We start from the raw sequence: 20,299 nt of genomic DNA, 5'->3' as shown, positions 1-20,299 counted from the left end.
CTTACTAATCACAGAGCACTTGTGGCATAAGGATTGTTTAAGATGGAATGTGAGTTTAGGGAACTGTTTAAAAACTTGTCTAAACCTTTCCTGGCTGAAACAGTTCACTAGCACAGGCTCTTTGGGCTGTTAGGCCTGTTCCCTGCAGTCATAAACAAGTCACGGTGTGACTTGCTTTGGAGCTGGCCATCCCACTCTGTCCAATGTCCCTTTGAAGCCTGCCCTCTTTGAGGGAGAAGGTTGAAATGTCACCCATAGGTCGTTACATTTTTTTAAAACTTTAGTCTTGCAGCATGGTGACCGCCTTTCCTGTTCACGACCCCATGATGCACTGGAACCCTGTCTGTTTTTTGAGGGTGGGAGGGAGACCGTACAAATTCCTTACAGACAGCGCCAGATTCGAACCCGGGTTGCTGGCGCTGCGATGGCTACGTACCCGTGCCACACAACAATGGTGTGGAAACGTAGACCCTCGTCCCTGCTCACGGGATAACATGGGTAGTAATGATTGGGGAAATGTCTTGCGTGCCTTGGAGAGTTGAGATTAGTTTATCTATTTAAAAAGTTATCAGCAAATGTCTACCAAGCGCCAGATCATGATAATCTGCATAATTAAAGTGGCAAATTTATTCATTGGTTGTGTGAAGGACCTTGGATGAGCCACTTCACCCACTCTGTCCATCCCTGTGATTGGAGATTTTTCCAGTGATGAGAATATGTTTGGCGGGTTCAAAGAGTAACAAGTGCTGGGCATGTATCAGGAGAAAACAGTGATCTTTACCCACGGAGGAATTCGCAGCAGGGAGCACACGTACGCACACAAACCGTGCTCATCAGACCCTCGTTAGATAACCCTGGACAATGAAGGATTTGCTTCCTCTTTGCAATATTTTTATTGCTTTTATGTTTCATCAAAATATTCCATAGGTATATAACAATATATGAACAAATCTCATATAGCAATACAAATAGAACTGAGACCTATGTTACATTAATAAGAAAGATATTTAATCAGGTGTTTTATCTAATTCAATCCCCTCCCTTTGGAGGCTTCTGACTTGACACAAACAATCCACTGCTAATCATAAAAAAGGAAGGTAAACATTGGGTTCAAAAACAAGTTAATCTCTCAAATTTTGAAAGTACACCACAACTCTGATTATCCAAAATGGTCGGGACCAGGCCCATTTCGAATAATTTTTTTTCGAACTTTTAAACCCCAGTAGCAACAGCAAATCACTAGTAAACAACAAGGGAAAGCATTTTAAGCCTTATGTTTAATTCTCACCAAAATATGCTGGCCGTCGTCGACGCTTCCCACCAAGGCTCTGCTCGTCCTGGGAACCTGAGGGTACTGCTCAATTCAGCTCCAAAAAAAAAATTAGGATCAATGAGGATATCCGAGTTGTACTGCACTGTAATTAATTAAGGAACCCCATAAAGAAACAAAGTTCAGATTAATTTCAGTCGTGGAACGTCTAATTTTTTTTCCAAAGTCAGGCGTGCCATCACTTTGGACAACTATTGAGAGTGAGTGGGAGGGACGTCAGCTTTCTATCATTAATATGGCCCTCCTTGCAATCAAGGAGGTAAGGGCAACGATATGGGATTGTGAGGCAGAATTAAACTACTTATTCCAAAGAGCAATTCTAGTAGAATCCCTCGTGGAGTTATGATTAAACATCTATGTTCCATTAATGCATGAAAGCAAGAACAAAACAAAAACCTAAACTCTGAAATCAAGTAAGGAAACAACCATAAATATAAGGTTTATTATATTAGTAGAGCATCTGATTTGTTTCCAGAGTAAAGCATGCCATCACATCAAATAACCATTGAGTAGGAGGGACGGCATTCTTCCATCTTCGGGCAATGAGAAGAGCAAAGGCAACTACATGGGATTGTAGCCCAGACAAATTTAAATCAGCTGTCTGCCTTACCCCAAATAGGGCAAGAAAAGAATTAGGAGCCAATTAATATTAAGAACAAAGGGCAAGGTACGAAAGATACTTTCCCAATAATTGGAAAGCAAGGAACGTGCCCAAAATGTGAAATAACATACCTTCTTCAGTCTTACATCTTTCACACTTTGACGAGAAATTAGAATAAAATTTAGCCAATTGAACTTCGGAAAAGTAAGCTCGATTATCCAAAATAGCCTATTTCGGATAAAAGTTTTTTCTTGGAGAACTGGTCATTTTTTTTAAAACCAGTCCGGAAGCAACAGCAAATCACTTCTTTCAGTGTTTAAACAACAAAACAAGGGAAGACATTTTAAGAATCTCGCATAGCATCAGAAAATCTTGGTCCCATCACTTGTCCAGAAAATTACCATATCAAGTAATAACTCACAAATAACTGACAACTTTTTTGTATTTGGTTTAATATTTTAAATCTCTATCATCTTTAATTCCAAATCTTCAGGGAGTTTTAATACCAAGGAATTTTAAAAGCTTCCCCCCCCCCCCCCCCCCCGTTCAATTTCGGGTCAAGGTGAGCAACCAACACAGGAATGCTGTTCATCTCTTGCAAATAACAGCCTTCGGTTTCGGTTACTTCAGACTTTGTGCAATTGACCGTGCATCAGTGTGCTAAGGAATTAGCCTGTGCAGGCCTTGTGCGATTGCTGCGTTCAACCGCCCTTTTGTATGTCAGGCCATCTCCTAGGTAGTGGGCAACTACAACTGATTAATAAAATTCTATGGCATCCAAAATGTTTTCTAAATTGAAACCAAATCCTCAACTGATGTTTAACAATGAAAGTGTCAGTTAATTTAGAATCAGAAAAGGGTAATGGAACTCCATTGCATTCTGAACACTTTTGGGTGTATTTTAAATATTTTGGGCTACTGGTTATGAAAATCACCTCAAAATCTTCCTTTTTTTTAGATATAACCCATTTTTATGATTTCCTATCATATTTTAAGTCTGCTAATATATAGCTCACAAAGCAAGCTGTTTTGGTCAGTCCAAGAATGCCTGGGCATGCACTCAGTGCACGTCTGAACAAGTTTACATCCAGATGATTGACAACATGCTTCAAGCATACAAAACCAGGAAGTGTAACGTCATCGAAAATTTATTTTCTGAAAGAAGATAAAATAGATGAATTTTTAACTAAAATTGAACTACCGAAATTACAAACAGAGGAACAAAATAAATTAACAAAACCATTTGAAATAGAAGAAATACAGGAGATAATTAAAAGAAATACCGAACAATAAAACACCAGGAGAGGATGGATTCCCAATAGAATTCTATAAAACTTTTAAAGATTTATTAATTCCTCCCCTTCTGGAAGTAATCAACCAGAATGATAAAACACAAAGCTTACCAGAGTCATGTAAAACAGCAATAATTACAGTAATACCAAAGACAGGGAAAGATCCACTTATACCAGCGTCATATAGACCAATATCTTCACTTAACACAGATTACAAGATAATAGCTAAACATTTAGCAAACAGATTAGCCGACTATGTACCAAAAATAGTAAATCTAGACCAAACTGGATTTATTAAAAAAAGACGAACAACAGACAATATCTGTAAATTTATTAACTTAATTCATGCAGTAGAAGGAAATAAAACTCCAACAGTAGCGGTTGCTTTAGACGCAGAGAAGGCCTTAGAATGGAATTATTTATTCAAAGTACTACAAAAATTCAGCTTACCAGAGAAATATATTAATTGGATTAAAGCATTATATAAGGGGCCATTGGCGAAAGTGACAGTAAATGGATATACATCAAAGCAATTTAATTTAAGCAGATCAACACGGCAGGGATGCCCACTATCACCCTTATTGTTCGTGTTAGCTATAGAACCACTGGCAGAACTGATAAGAACAGAAAATAAAATAAAAGGGATATAAAATCAGTCTATTTGCAGATGATGTTATAATATACTTCGTAGAACCAGAAATATAAAAGAATTACATAGGAAATTGAAGGAATATGGAGAAGCGTCGGGGTACAAGATTAACGTAAATAAAAGCGAAGCAATGCCAATGAATAATGTGGATTTCTCAAAATTTAAGAAAGAATCACCATTCAGATGGCAAACGCAAGCAATGCGATATCTAGGTATACAAATAAATAAAAACCTCAGCCATCTATATAAACTCAATTATTATCCACTAATGAAAAAATTACAAGACGACTTAGAGCATTGGAAAGATTTACCACTAACACTGATAGGAAGGATTTTTTTCTTTCTTTCTTTTTTTCTTTGGCTTGGCTTCGCGGACGAAGATTTATGGAGGGGGTAAAAAGTCCACGTCAGCTGCAGGCTCGTTTGTGGCTGACCAGTCCGATGCGGGACAGGCAGACACGATTGCAGCGGTTGCAAGGGAAAATTGGTTGGTTGGGGTTGGGTGTTGGGTTTTTCCTCCTTTGCCTTTTGTCAGTGAGGTGGGCTCTGCGGTCTTCTTCAAAGGAGGCTGCTGCCCGCCAAACTGTGAGGCGCCAAGATGCACGGTTTGAGGCGTTATCAGCCCACTGGCGGTGGTCAATGTGGCAGGCACCAAGAGATTTCTTTAGGCAGTCCTTGTACCTTTTCTTTGGTGCACCTCTGTCACGGTGGCCAGTGGAGAGCTCGCCATATAATACGATCTTGGGAAGGCGATGGTCCTCCATTCTGGAGACGTGCTCAGACGGCAAAGTCCTCCTCAGCGACAAGATCTCCATCCTCAACCGATGGTCAGAACACTTCCAATCTCTTTTCAGTACCAACCGCTCAGTCCAAGATTCCGCCCTGCTCCAGCTCCCTCAACAGCCCCTAAGGCTAGAGCTGGATGAGGTTCCCACCCTGGATGAGACATATAAGGCAATCGAACAACTGAAAAGTGGCAAAGCAGCAGGTATGGATGGAATCCCCCCAGAAGTCTGGAAGGCTGGCGGCAAAACTCTGCATGCCAAACTGCATGAGTTTTTCAAGCTTTGTTGGGACCAAGGTAAACTGCCTCAGGATCTTCGTGATGCCACCATCATCACCCTGATAGGAAGGATAAACTGTATTAAAATGAACATTTTCCCAAGGATACAATATTTATTTCAGACATTACCAATACGATTAACAGAAATTTTTCAAGGATTTAAAGAAAATAATAAGGAAATTTTTATGGAAAGGGGGGAAACCGAGGATAGCACTAGATAAATTAACAGAATGGTATAAACAAGGAGGCTTACAACTACCAAACTTTAAAAATTATTATAGAGCCGCACAATTAAGATACCTATCAGATTTTTATCAAACAAGGGAAAAGCCAGATTGGACTAGATTAGAACTAGGTAAAATAGGGGAGAAGATACCTGAACATATATAAATGGGATGAAAAATTGGTACTATGTAGAAATTCTCCGGGATTGCATCATCTGCTCAACATTTGGAATAAGATTCATGTAGAAAAGAATAAAACAAATTACCAACTACCAAAACTAATACTGACACAAAATCAGCTAATCCCTTTTACAATAGGTAACCTTTCCTTTAGAGCAGGGGTGTCAAACTCAAATTCACGGAGGGCCAAAATTAAAAACTTGGACTAAGTCGAGGGCCGAACTAAATATTTATTGAAAATTTTCAACAACATCTGCATGTTTTCTCTTCTTTCAACATATGTAATGTTAAACTTTTTCTTATTAAAATAAATGTTTAATAATAGTTTTGGATAAACTCTTTCCAGAAGCATTAACAAATGAGAAATAAAATATTCAATAAATAATATTTCTCTATAGAGGATTTGTCAAATGTTGCTAGTGTGCTGTCGAATAGTAAAATCTGAGGGCTATTGAGAATGTGGGAGAATAACATGATTCCTGAAACAATCAAATGAGTGACTGATTGTGGGCATGAACTCTAGCAGGGTTATTTGCCATGCCCTTTTTCCATTGGTACAGATATCCTTTGATTTACACACTTTTCAAGTTTTATGCCTAATGAGCTTGTATCCAGGTGTAGGACCATTTTTAACCAGGAATATATTTATCACTGTGACATGAAACTATTGGAAGATCGTTTTATCCTAAGATTAAAGTTCATAATACTTACTCAGGCCTGTGTGCGGGAGGGCAGGGTTAGTGGGCGATCGGGTTGGACAACGACAGTGCAGGGGCATCGGCTCTCGCTGCAGGGCGGCATCGGCGGATCAGCGGCCCCGTCACCGTGAGTCGCGGGTTGGCCTGCGGCAGGGAGGGGGAGTGGGCAACGGTCCTGGCGAGATCAGGTCCGAGGCCTCCGGTTCCGGGTGCTGGGAAGCGGCATTGGCTTCCCCTGACACCGGCCAGGCCCCAAAACCAGAGTCCACGGTGAGACCCTGCAACGTAAACAGAGGAGGTGGGGGCGATTAGCAGGCTGACGATTTGTTGTATTACTGTGCATGCGCTATACTGGAGCGGGCCACCTCTAATACATTTTTGAAATGATCTTGCGGGCCAAATATAATTATATCGTGGGCCAAATTTGGCCCGCGGGCCAGAGTTTGACATGTGTGCTTTAGAGAATGGGAGAAAAAAGGGATCAAAAGAATAGAGAATTGTTTTTCGGGCAATAAACTATTATCCTTTGAACAATTGAAGGATAAATATAATATAACTGACGATACAAGGTTGGCATACTACCAACTGAAATCCTACTTGAAGGACAAATTGGGAAACAGTCTGAGGTTACCAGAAGGAAGTAATTTTGAATGTGTGATTACAGATACAATGATAATCAAAAAATTTATAACAAACATGTATATTAAACTACAAGAAAAGGAGAACGAGGAAACAAATGGTAAAACCAAACAAAAATGGGAACAAGATCTAAGCATAAAGATAAAGAAGGAAACTGGGGAGAAGTTATGCTCCGGAACCTTGAGAAATACAATAAACACGAGGTTACGTATGATACAATATAACTGGATACACAGGTTATACATTGCACCTCAAAAGTTAAATAAATGGGACCCAACAGTATCAGACAGATGTTTTCGCTGTAAAAAGGAAACGGGAACAACAGTTCATGCAATCTGGACATGTGAGAAAGTGAAAAAATTTTGGGAAGATCTAAACCAGATACTAAATAAAATCACAAAGAGCAATATACCAAAAAACCCAGAGATCTTCCTCCTAAGTAATATAAAAAACAAAGAATTTGGACTTGATTTGGATGGAGCACAAAAAAGATTTGTTATGATAGCCCTAGCTGTAGCAAAAAAATGTATTATGTCAACCTGGAAATTAGAAGATAATTTGAGAATACAACAATGGTATATAGAAATGAATAAATGTATTCCATTAGAAAAAATAACATACAATTTAAGAAATAACTACAATATTTGAACAAATATGGGAGCCATACATGAAACACAATAGAGAAAACCTACCGTGGACATCTACCACCTAAAATGACAAAAGGAGAAGATAATGAAAAGAACTGACTCAGTGGAATTTCTTGTTTATTTTTATTGAGTGACAACATTGTTTAATGGGTTTAATGTATCTTATATTCTGAACTTTAAATAAGTGGGAGGGGAGGGAGGGAGGGGAGGAGGGAAGAGGGGGGAGAAAACGACACTATAGATTTGAAAAGGAAAATGTATGTATCTTGATCAATGTGGTTTATAGTGTGAAAAATAAAAAAATTTTTAAAAAAATAGAATTCATTTTGTGTATTCACACTTCCCTGCTGATCGTGGTGCCGTCAGTGACGAATGTGGTGAAAGGTTTCACCAGGTCATTGCCACCACGGAAAAACAGTATCAGCAATGGAATCCATCAATGCTACTGACAATTAATGGACACTGACACAAGAGGCATCAGATGCTGAGTACAAACGAAAATCAGCGGCAAAACAATTTTAGGTCAGTTGAACTGATGCAATGTGTCAGCATTATTTAATCGCTTAAACATACTAAGTGTTTCTCCAACTTCCTACATGATACAGCAAATCTGAAATTATCTTTGTGTTCAGCTTGAAGTTTCCTTTTTCTAATTTAGACCTGCAGCACGAGTCTGCTGCCCAATTAACCTACAACCCCGGTATGTTTTGAATGGTGGGAGGAAACCAGAGCCCACAGGGAAAACACACAGACGTACAAACTTTTTACGGACAGCGCGGGATTCCCAATTTCTGGTTCTATTACACCATGGGGCTTTACGTCCATCGTAACCTCCAATTTTCTTTTAGGAAGTCAACCTTTTAAAGGAATTTGTTGTCCAGTGTAATCACAGCTCCCGATAAATTACTCCCGATTGTGAAGCGAGGGTTCCGCCACCCCTTTCGCTAGCAGACATGGCATACCGAGTAACTAAAATGTACAAATCTGGTTACAATCTACAACAGGTGAGACACTACATTATCCCCAGGGTGTGTGCCACAATAGCCCCCACCCTGTCCAGGCACACACCTCACAGAACGTCGCCCATGGCTCACAACCAGGAGGGTTTTCTCAAGGGAGCAAAGAAGGTGCTCTGCTCTACGAGGTGGATGTTATGCTGCAGTCAGCTAAAGGTGCCAGCCCCGGATGCAGCCACTTGACCTGTGGGGGCCATTGGGGTCACTTGACTGAGGAGAACCAATTGCATGGCAGTCTCACCTGAGGGTGGATCTAACCTTGATTGAAATGGGGAAATAATTTTCGAAATGCCAGGTCAGAAGACCCTCCAGGAGCAAGCACAAGGAAATTCCTTTATTCAGACCAGTTTCCTGTCCAACCTGTTGGATAATCATCTAGATAACGTAGTGACTTGTTCACATCTACGAGAGGGGGCGTCTTAAGAAAGCAACCTCTATCATCAAGGAACCCCAACCACCCAGGTCATGCCCTCTTCTCATTTATGGTTTTTAGACCAATGTTGGGAAAATTGCAGGAAAAAAATTGAAATAATTACTGCCCGTGTGGTCGTTAACACTGGGCGCCTTTCTAAGCTGCAAGTACCTGAGTGCAACAGTCCCGGTGGTTGGGCATGCAGTAAAGTGGATGACCATCAACAAATTTTTACAGTACAATTTACATTGCAGGCTTCCTCCAAAACATTGTAGGGATCCTGCAGGATAAATCACAGGACTTGACTCAAAATTCTGGCATTTTCCTTTTTGGACAGCCCGTGCAGCGGTAAAATTCCTTGATAGTGCTGTTATAGTCTAAAAACCACAACTGCTACCATTAGGAAGGAGGTTCAGGAGCCTCAAGATGAAAACCCAACCTTACAAAAATAGCTTCTTTCCCTCAGCCATCTGATTTCCAAATGGGCAATGAACCACCAGACACAACCTTACTTTTTCTTTTGATGCACTGTTATTTTTGAAATTTAAATGATTTTTTTTTAAATTTAGACATGCAGAACAGTAACAGGCCCTTTCAGCCCATGAGTCTGTGCAGCCCAAATACCCCAATTGATCTACAGTTCCCCACCCCCGGTACATTTAGAACGGTGGGAGGAAACAAACCCACGGGGAGAACGTACAAACTCCTTACAGACAGCACAGGATTCGAACCCAAGAGAACTAATTCTATTGTAACTTTCCACCTTATTTTGCATAATACCACTGCTGCAAAACAACAGATTTCATACCCCACATTCATGACAAACCTGATTCTGATACAATAAACCTAGTGGTATATATTTATGATTACTGGAAACAGTGCTCAGTGACCCACATCTGGTCAAAAGGTAGGCAAAATAGTGCCGCTTTTTGTGAAATACCCATGAAATTAACCCATAACACCGCCCCCCCCCCCCCCCCCCGAATGACAGAAAGGATAACAATAAGATTGAAAAGGATATTGCCGGGACTTGAACAGAATTACAGGGAAAGGTTGAACAGGTTAGGACTTTATTCCCTGGAGTGTAGAAGAATGAGGGGAGATTTGATAGAGGGTTACAAAATTATGAGGGGCAGGCTTTTACCACTGAAGGTGGATGTGAGACAAATCAGAGGTCAAAGGAGACAGGTTTAAAGGGAATATTAGGGGGAATTTTGGTGGGGGTGTTGAACAAGTTGCCTGCTGGAGTGGTGAATGTGGGCTCAATGTTAACATTCAAGTATGGAGACTATAGACTGGGTGCTGGTCAGTGGGGCTAAGAATAATAGATCAGCACAGACTCATAGGGGCGAAGGGCCTAAGGATCTGTAGAGGTATTGGGACATAGATTTATTACATTAATATATTTCGGCTCTCCGAGCAAAGGGCTCCGAGCCAAAATGTGCTTCCCACAGATGCTGTGTGACCTGCTGAGTTTCTCCAGTGCCTTTGTGTTCCGCGATGTTAATTCGCCCTATCCGCAGGGAAATGCACAAACCGCAGGAAGAAAAACCGGATGGCTTCAGTGGGTCAGGCGGAGATGGTACTGCTGTTTTAACTCATATTAAAAATGTGGTATTATATAAAGTAAGTGGTGGGGGGTGGATAGAGGAGGCAAATCCACAGATGCTCGGTAACTCTCTTTTGCTTCACTTTCCCTGTCTGTAAGGGGCCCCAGGCAAATCTCTGCTGATGGCGAATCCTGGTCTGCCTCATGGCAGACTGAAGGCAATTACATGTAATATTAGATTTCTGTTTTATTACATGACAAATAGTATCTGATGTGATTGAGCAGGTGGGTGGCGCAGGTGGCCTCTTGCCCACCCCCCCCACTCTCCCTCTACCAACCTTTTATCTCTCCCACAATGGATCCAAGGCCCTTTCACTTCAACCTAACCAGCTTCTTATCCCCTCCATGTTTGTAATACCACCCCCCCCCCCCCACTTGCGAGAGCACTGGAGGTGAATCTTCGCACACTCTGTCTCTGAAGGGACTCTGCTGCTTCTCTTTCTCTCATAGTCTAAAGGAGACTCTGCCATTTGCAGGCAGAAGGCAAGTTCATGTAATATTACCTGTTCTGTATTATTACACGACAATAAAGGAATCCTGAATCTTTTGCGAAGGAGTGGAGATTGTCACCTATCTCTTTGCTGTGGAGAAGTGTGAGTGAGGAAACCAGTTTGGTAGGTTTCAAAGGCAAGAACTCTGAACACAGTTTTGATGGGGAAATGGTGACTGGTGCAGCACTCACACACACACAAACACAATGAGCTGGTACATACAATGATCAAGGAAAAATCACTACAATGCCCCACCACCCCTTGATTCAGTGCAGCCATGGCCCTATGCTACAAGGGACACTAATTAAATGCTGCCAACCCTTTTTAACAGTGGACATCTTAACAACAGTTTCTCCAGCGCCTTTCCATGTTTCTAGGCCTGGAGTAAAGCAAGGTAGTCCCAAGCTGGCAGAAAGAACAAAGAGCTCATGGCACCTTTACAGTGCTGGAGGGTCCAGCCCAGTTCGTTAGCCAATGGCTCGGTGCCAGGAGGGTTAATCCAATTACAACAGCCCAAGGTCAAGTACAGGCAGGCTGGAGAGTCCAGTCCAGGTAATTTACAAGGAACCAACAGCAAGGTGTGCACTGATGGGTGGGGTGGAACCAAACCTTGATTGGCAGCTGGGGTGTCCTCCGACATGACAGCCACAAACCCTTCCCAATACAAGGAGGATGTGAGAGTCCTCATGGTTCATCCCAGTGGCAGCATAAACCTTGATTGGCAACTGGGGTTTCCTCCGACATGACAGCCACAAACCCTTCCCAATACAAGGAGGATGTGAGAGTCCTCATGGTTCATCCCAGTGGCAGCATGAACCTTGATTGGCAGCTGGGGTGTCCTCCGACATGACAGCCACAAACCCTTCCCAATACAAGGAGGATGTGAGAGTCCTCATGGTTCATCCCAGTGGCAGCATGACACAGGACTCTGATCGACAGGCTTTTCCTGGGAACACACACAGAGTCTGACAACCAGAATTGCTGGAAGGCCATCTCCTCGGTGAAACCTGTCAGTCAGCACATGGAAAAAGTCGGTGAGGGGAATGCTGCCAACTGGCACATTCCAGGCTGCAGGGGTACATGCTGAGGATGCACGAGGCTTGGTGCAGCCAATGGGAGGGTGCTGTGGGGATGGACCACAGTCTAGAGTCCCTCCTGTTAGTGGACCCAGGGGCTCAGACCAAGGGGAAGTCCCTCAAACAACAGGGGTACGGGGAGGAATGACAAAGTGCCACTGGGGTGGTAATGGTGTAAATGGAATTGAACGTAACGGCATATGGTTGAGATATGAAACTAAGGATGGGAACAGACTCTGAATGGTTTCCCTTTTGTACATAATTTGTTGTGAATAAAGTCTATTTTTGGTTGGAAAAAAAATGAGAATGAATAAACTGGAACCTTGGATAAAGGTTCCTGATTCAAATGTTGCCTGGAGATTTCTACTCAGCCGTTTGACGCACTGAGTTCCTCCAGCTTCTCGTGGTTTTCAGAAGAACTCGAGCACTTTTATGTTATATTTAACAAGGAGCAGTCCATGTATTCTCCTTTCCCATCACACTGTCTCCATGCAGAGGTTACTAAGTCAAGAGCCCATTAACCCACCCAGGCCACTAATCCATGGATTAGGGCAGCTCAAGGGCAAGGGTTCAAGGTGAGGGGAGGGAGAGATTTTACAGAAATTTGAAGGATAACATTTTTACACAGGGTGGTGGGTGCATTAAATGAGGTGGTTGGGTCACGTACTATGTCAGACAAACAGAGTCACCATGAGTATTCCCCGGTACCCCCTAAAAATAGGAGAAAGAGAAGCCAAAGAGTGTCCATTCAGAGACACTGAGTGTCCGTGGATTCACCTCCACTGCTCACGCGGTCTCTGCAGCTGCACGGACCCCTGACCGCCCGAGCTCCAGATCCAAACCTCCGACACGATCAGGAAGCCCTTGAGCACCGGGATCCCTTCCTGCCCTTAGCGCCCTCTCAAATCCCAGCTCTGATACCTGGTTCCCATGAACTAGTCCCCTGTGTGGGTAGTTCAGCCTCTGAGCCCCTCGCTGGTTCGCTGCTGTTGTCACCTTCCCTGTAGTGTCCTCTCCTGTGCTTCACCTTTTCTCTTTTTTTTTAATATAATTTTTTTATTTTTCACACTGTGAACCATATCAACCAAATTAAATATGCTCATTAAATATACACAGTGGCATTTTCTCCATTTTGTTCCCCCTACCCTCCCTCGCCCCTTCCCAACCCCCTCCAAAACCAATAAATATTCAACATATACAATACAATAAGTCCATTAAACAATGCCATCACACAATGAAAATAAACAAGAAAATTGTGTCATCTACTTTTACACACCTTATCAGGTCATTTTGTCCTCTTGTCATTTTAGGGGGTGGAGGTCCGAGGTAGGCCCTCTCTGTTGTGTTCCATGTATGGCTCCCAAATTTGTTCAAATAATGTGACTTTATTTTTTTTAATTATATGTTATTTTTTCCAATGGAATAAATTTATTCATTTCCATGTACCATTGCTGTATTCTCAGGCTCTTTTCTGATTTCCAAGTTGACATTATACATTTTTTTGCTACGGCTAAGGCTATCATAATAAATCTTTTATGCGCTTTATCCAATTTGAGGCCTAATTCCTTACTTATGTTACTTAGAAGAAAAATCTCTGGATTTTTTGGTATGTTGCTTTTTGTGATTTTATTTAATACCTGATTTAGATCTTCCCAAAACTTTTTCACTTTCTCACATGCCCAAATTGCATGTACTGTTGTTCCCGTTTCCTTCTTACAGCAAAAACATCTGTCTGATACTGTTGGATCCCATTTATTTAATTTTTGGGGCGTGATATATAACCTGTGTAACCAATTACTTTGTATCATGCATAACCTCGTGTTTATTATATTCTTCATAGTTCCAGAGCATAACTTTTCCCATGTTTCATTTTTTATCTTTATGTTTAAATCTTTTTCCCACTTTTGTTTGGGTTTATAGCTTATTTCATAATTTTCCATATCTTGCAGCTTGATGGACATGTTCGTTATAAATATTTTAATTATCATTGTGTCTGCAATCACATATTCAAAGCTGCTTCCTTCTGGTAATCTCAGTCTGCTTCCCAATTTGTCCTTTAAGTAGGTTTTCAGTTGGTGGGATGCAAACATTGTACCATGAGTTATTCCATATTTGTACTTCAACTGTTCAAATGTTAATAAATTATTTCCCAAAAAACAATGTTCTATTATTTTGATTCCTTTTCTCTTCCATTCTCTAAATGAAAGGTTATCTATTGTAAAAGGGATTAGTGGGTTTTGTGTCATTAATAATTTTGGTATTTGGTCATTCATTTTTTATCCTTTCTAAGTGAATCTTCTTCCATATATTGAGGAAATGATGCAATACTGGTGAGCTTTTATATTGCACCAGCTTTTCATCCCACTTATAAAGTATATGTTCCGGTACCTTCTTCCCTATTTTATCTAGTTCTATCTTAGTCCAGTCTGGTTTTTCCCTTCTCTGGTAAAAATCTGATAGGTGCCTTAATTGTGCTGCTCTATAATAATTTTTTAAGTTTGGTAGCTGCAAACCACCTTGTTTCTACCATTCTGTTAATTTATCTAACTCTATCCTCAGTTTCCTCCCTTTCCATAAGAATTTCCTTATTATTCTCTTTGGTTCATTAAAGAATTTCTCTGTTAAGGGAATTGGTAATGATTGAAATAAGTATTGTATCCTTGGGAAGACATTCACTTTTTTTAAAAAAAATTATTTTTCACACCATAAACCACATTGATTAAGATACATACATTTTCCTTTTCAAATATATACAGTGTCATTTTCTCCCCCCCTCCCTCCTCCCATCCCACCATCTCTACCTCCCCCCCCCCTCATTCATTTAAAGTACAGAATCTAAGATACATTAAACCAGTCAAACAATGTTGTCATTCAATAAAAATAAACAAGAAATTCCACTGAGTCAATTCTTTTCATTTCCTTCTCCTTTCGTTATTTTAGGTGGTGGATGTCCCCGGTAGGTTTTCTCTATTGTGTTTCATGTATGGCTCCCATATTTGTTCAAATATTTCAATATTATTTCTTAAATTATGTTATTTTTTCTAATGGAATACATTTATTCATTTCTATATACCATTGTTGTATTCTCAAATTATCTTCTAATTTCCAGGTTGACATAATACATTTTTTTGCTACGGCTAGAGCTATCTTAACAAATCTTTTTTGTGCACCATCCAAATCAAGTCCAAATTCTTTGTTTTTTATGAAGATTTCTGGGTTTTTTTTGGTATATTGTTTTCTGTAATTTTATTTAATATCTGGTTTAGATCTTCCCAAAATTTTTCTACTTTCTCACATGTCCAGATTGCATGAATTGTTGTTCCCATTTCTTTTTTACAACGAAAACATCTGTCAGATACTGTTGGGTCCCATTTATTTAACTTTTGAGGTGTAATGTATAGCTTGTGTATCCAGTTATATTGTATCATACGTAACCTCGTGTTTATTGTATTTCTCATAGTTCCTGAGCATAACTTCTCCCATGTTTCCTTCTTTATCTTTATGTTTAAATCTTGTTCCCATTTTTGTTTAGTTTTACCATTTGTTTACTCATTCTCCTTTTCTTGCAGTTTAATATACATATTTGTTATAAATTTTTTGATTATCATTGTATCTGTAATCACATATTCAAAATTACTTCCTTCTGGTAACCTCAGACTGCTTCCCAATTTGTCCTTCAAGTAGGATCTCAGTTGGTAATATGCCAACACTGTATCTCGAGTTATATTATATTTATCCTTCATTTGTTCAAAGGTTAGTAATTTATTTCCTGAAAATCAATTTTCTATTCTTTTGATCCCTTTTTTCTCCCATTCTTTAAAGGAAAGGTTATCTATTGTAAAAGGGATTAACTGATTTTGCGTCAGTATTAGTTTTGGTAATTGGTAATTTGTTTTATTCCTTTCTACATGAATCTTCTTCCAAATATTGAGCAGATGATGTAATACTGGAGAACTCCTACGTTGTACCAATTTTTCATCCCATTTATATAATATATGTTCAGGTATCTTCTCCCCTATTTTATCTAGTCCAATCTGGCTTTTCCCTTGTTTGATAGGAAAACATTCACTTTAATGCAGTTTACCCTCCCTAACATTCTTTCCAATGTTCTAAGTCTTCCAGCAATTTCTTTATTTGTGGCTGATAATTTAGTTTGTACAAGTGGCTTAAATTATTATCTAACCTAATACCTAGGTATCGGATTGCTTGTGTTTGCCATTTAAATGGTGATTCTTTTTTAAATTCTGTATAATCCGCATTACTCATTGGCATCACTTCACTTTTATTTCACCTTTTCTCTTTTTTTAATATAATTTTTTTATTTTTCACACTGTGAACCATATTTCTCCATACTCCAATTTTTTATGTAGTTCTTTTATTGATATTTCTGATTCTGTTAAGTATACTATGATGTCATCTGCAAATAAACTGATTTTATACTCCTTCTCCTTTATTTTTATCCCTTTTGTTTTATTTTCTGTTCTTATCAGTTCTGCCAATAGTTCTATTGCTAAAGCGAACAATGAGGGGGATAATGGACATCCCTGTCAAGTTGACCTACTTAATTTAAATTGGTTCGATACATATTAATTTACTGTTACCTTCATCAATGGTCCATTATATAATGCTTTAATCCAATTAATATATTTTCCTGGTAGATTGAACCTCTGTAATACTTTGAATAAATAATTCCATTCTACCCCGTCAAAGGCTTTTTCTGCATCTAAAGCAACAGCCACTGTTGGCTTCTTATTTCCTTGAACTGCATGAATTAGCTGTGCTTCACCTTCTCAACAGTGTTGTTCCCCTCTTTAATGGCGGCCCACGCCAGTGCACTGCTACCCTGGAGTCTGCAACCCTTTATCTTGGGCACAAATCTCCATGGTCACAGAATTTTTAAAAATACTCCATTGTAACAGCTCAGCAAAAGCCTACATCAGGACCAGGCAGTAAGACCCTGCAGAGCAGCACTGTACCTCCATCCTTCGCTCTCCCAGGTCCAGACCTGCAGCAGCGCTTACATTACCAGAAACTTGGATAGGATCAGTTTAGAGGAATAAGGGCCAAATGCTGGCAGATGACACAAGTATGGTGGGAACATTCTGGTTAAGCCTAGCAGTGCCTGTGTACGGTATCATAAAATTGGAGAGACCACCACCACCCCCCTATCCCATTTGTGAAGGAGAAGCAGAGGAGATGACCCATGGGAGGGTGACCAGGGTGCTGGACCAACGAGGGGCTCTGCAACTGAAAGACACACACGTGGCGGGCTGTTGGCGCATTGAGGTGAGGAACCCACACAAGCCACGGATTGCAGGAGACTGGCTCAAGACTGGATGAAGGGCTTACCAGGTATCAAGAACTGGGATGGGTGAGGGCATCAAGAGCACCGAGAGCTTCCTGATCATTTTGGAGGTTCGGATCTGGAGCTTGGGTTGCCGATGGTTTGGCTGCAGGAACGCCAACGGTGAATCCATGGACTCTGGGGCGGACTCTCATTTGCTTCTCTTTCTCTGGCTGTAGGGATGCCGGGCTATTTCTGCCAATGGAAAATCCTTGTCTGCTTTACGGTGGACTAAAGGAAATTTTGTGTAATATTAACGGTGGCACAGTTGGTGTAGGAGTTAGCGCAACGCCTTTATAGCGCCAGTGATCGGGACTTGAATTCGAATCCCACGCTGTCTGTAAGGAGTTTGTATGTTCTCCCCGTGTCTGCATGTGTTTAACCCCGGGAGCTCCGGTTTCCTCCCACCATTCAAAAACATACCAGGGATGTTGGTTAATTGGGTGTAATTGGGCGGCACGGGCTCATGGGCTGAAATGGGCTGTTATCCTGCCAATTTTTCTGTTTTATTACATGACAATAAAATAATCTTGAATCTGGGCCAAAGGGCCTGTTTCCATGCTGCGTGAATCTATGACGCATCTGGCCTATTTGTCCAAACAGTTAGTACCCAAACATATTCAGAGATATGCAGCATGTTAATATTGCTGTGTGGGGCTGGCAGACAATGCTACAAAGATCATCAATTGCTGGCAAAACTGCAACATCCGGATATATTGTATATTTTTACTTGTCTAAACATTCTAAAATTGACCCAATGTCCTCGGACACGTTGAACTACGAAGCCTTGGGGAAAATTCCTAATTATTTTTGTCCTTGTGAGTTTTTTTATGGCTTTTTTTCCAACACATTCCTCTGCCAAAACTTTGTGACTTTCAAAATGGATGACAGCCTAAGAAAGCTTTGTAAATTCAGATCTGGTGAGGTCATCTCTGAGGACTTGTCCTGAGGCCATCGTGTCGATGCAATCACAAAGAAGGTACATCAGAAGCTATATTTTGTTAGCAGTTTGAGGAGATTTTGTATGTCACCAAATTAAATTTTAAATTTAGACACACAGCACGGAATCAGGCCCTTTCGGCCCATGAGCCCGTGCTGCCCAACTACACCCAATTAACCTACAACCCCCGGTATATTTTGAAAGGTGGGAGAAAACAGGAGCACCTGGAGGAGGCAAATGCAGACGCGGGGAGAATGTGCAGACTCCTTACAGACAGTGCCAGATTTGAACCTGGGTCACTGGTGTTGTAACAGCATCGCGCTAACTGTTGCACTAACCGTGTCACTTTGAGTCTGCCAAAGACTTGTACTTTTCTACAGGTGGACCATGGAGAGGATTCTGACCAGTTGCATCACTGTCTGGTACAGAGGTGCCAATCCACAGGATGAGAAAAGGCTACAGAGAGTTGTGAACTTGGCTAGCACCGTCACAGGCACCGGTCTTCACTCCATTAAGGCCATCTTTAAGAGGCAGTGCATCAGGAAAGCAGCTTCTATCATCAAGGACCAGTAAGCCATGCCCTCTTCTCGCTGCTACCCAAGGTCGGTGCCAGAACGAATGTTAGAGGGTGGCATTACCATGTTAGGGGAGCGCAGTGCAACACTCATAGGCTTGCTCATTGGCGGGGGTGGGAGGGGGAGGGGGGGAGTGGATGCTGCTCCTACCTGCCCGTGAACGTTAACATCCTCTGACATAGAAAACAAAAGCACTGCTTTTATTGTGTCAGGGGTCACAGGCTAGAGCTAGTGACATGGATGGGGGCAGGGGCAGGTCTGACAGCGAGCAATAGACGCAACCGTTTGGGGGGGCACAGCACCTTGCTTGGGGTGTAATGCCCACTCTTGGCCCTGATCCTGCTGTTACCATCAGGAAAGAGGTATAGGAGCATGAAGATGACACTTAAAAAAAAACAGCTTCTCCCCTTCCACCATCATATTTCTGAAAACTTATAGAAGAAACCATTCCACAGACGATGCTGTGGCTTCACTCCACCATGGCCCACCTGAAGAATGATGCCTCTACTGTTCATTGACTTCAGCTCGCTATTTAATTCGATCATTCCACCGAGGCTGGTGGAGAAACAATCCTCGCTGGGACTCGACACCCCTCTCTGTAACTGGATCCTGGACTTCCTAACGGAAAGACTACCATCAGTCCGGGTCGGCAGCAGAACGTCAAGCACCATCAAACTGAGCACTGGCTCACCTCAAGGCTGTCAGCTCAGCCCACTTCTGTTCACACTACTGAGCCAAGACTGCGTCGCCAGATCCAGCTCCAATTGACTCATCATGTTTGCAGGCGACATGTTGGCCTCACCAGCAGCAAGAATGAGTCTACTACAGGGAAGAGATGGAAAATCTCGTGAAATGGTGTGAGAGTAACATCCTGTCTCAACGTGAACTCATCTTGAGATAATCATAGACTTCTAGAGGACTAGGAATGACCACCCTCCATTACACATCAAGATCTCTGTAGTAGAGAGAGTGGAGATCCCCAAGTTCCTTGGAGTTCACTTAACTAGAGACCTATCAACATCGCCTCACTTGTCAGAGGCTACACTTGCTGAGAAGACTGAAGCGGACAAGGCTACTGGCCACCATTATGTCACCCTTTTACAGGAGCTCTGTCTAGAGTGTCCTGGCCATCTGTATCACAGTGAGGTACAGTTGCTGCAGAGAAATGGATTGGAGGTCAATCCACAGGACCATAAAAGTAGCAGAGAGGATCACTGGAGTCTCCTTCTCCCGCATCGACATGATCTATTGGGAATCATTGTCTGAAGGGGGCGCACAAAATCATTGAAGACCCCCTCCACCCTGCATACAGCATCTTACAGCTGCTCCCATTGGGGAAGAGATCCAGGGGAGTATCAGAGCCAGCACCACCAGGCTGAAGAACAGCTTTTTCCCACAGACAGTGGGAATGCTGAACGGCCAAAGGAACCGCTCACACTCACCATCATTGACAATATAATATTTATTTATTGGTACAGATGAATACTGGCCCTGCACAAGTACTGTGTGTAAT

Source organism: Narcine bancroftii, chromosome 2 (genome assembly GCF_036971445.1).
Source record: "Narcine bancroftii isolate sNarBan1 chromosome 2, sNarBan1.hap1, whole genome shotgun sequence".
NCBI classification, from domain to species: domain Eukaryota; kingdom Metazoa; phylum Chordata; class Chondrichthyes; order Torpediniformes; family Narcinidae; genus Narcine; species Narcine bancroftii.
The sequence above is the reverse complement of the archived record's forward strand: the minus strand, read 5'-3'. Positions refer to the sequence as shown.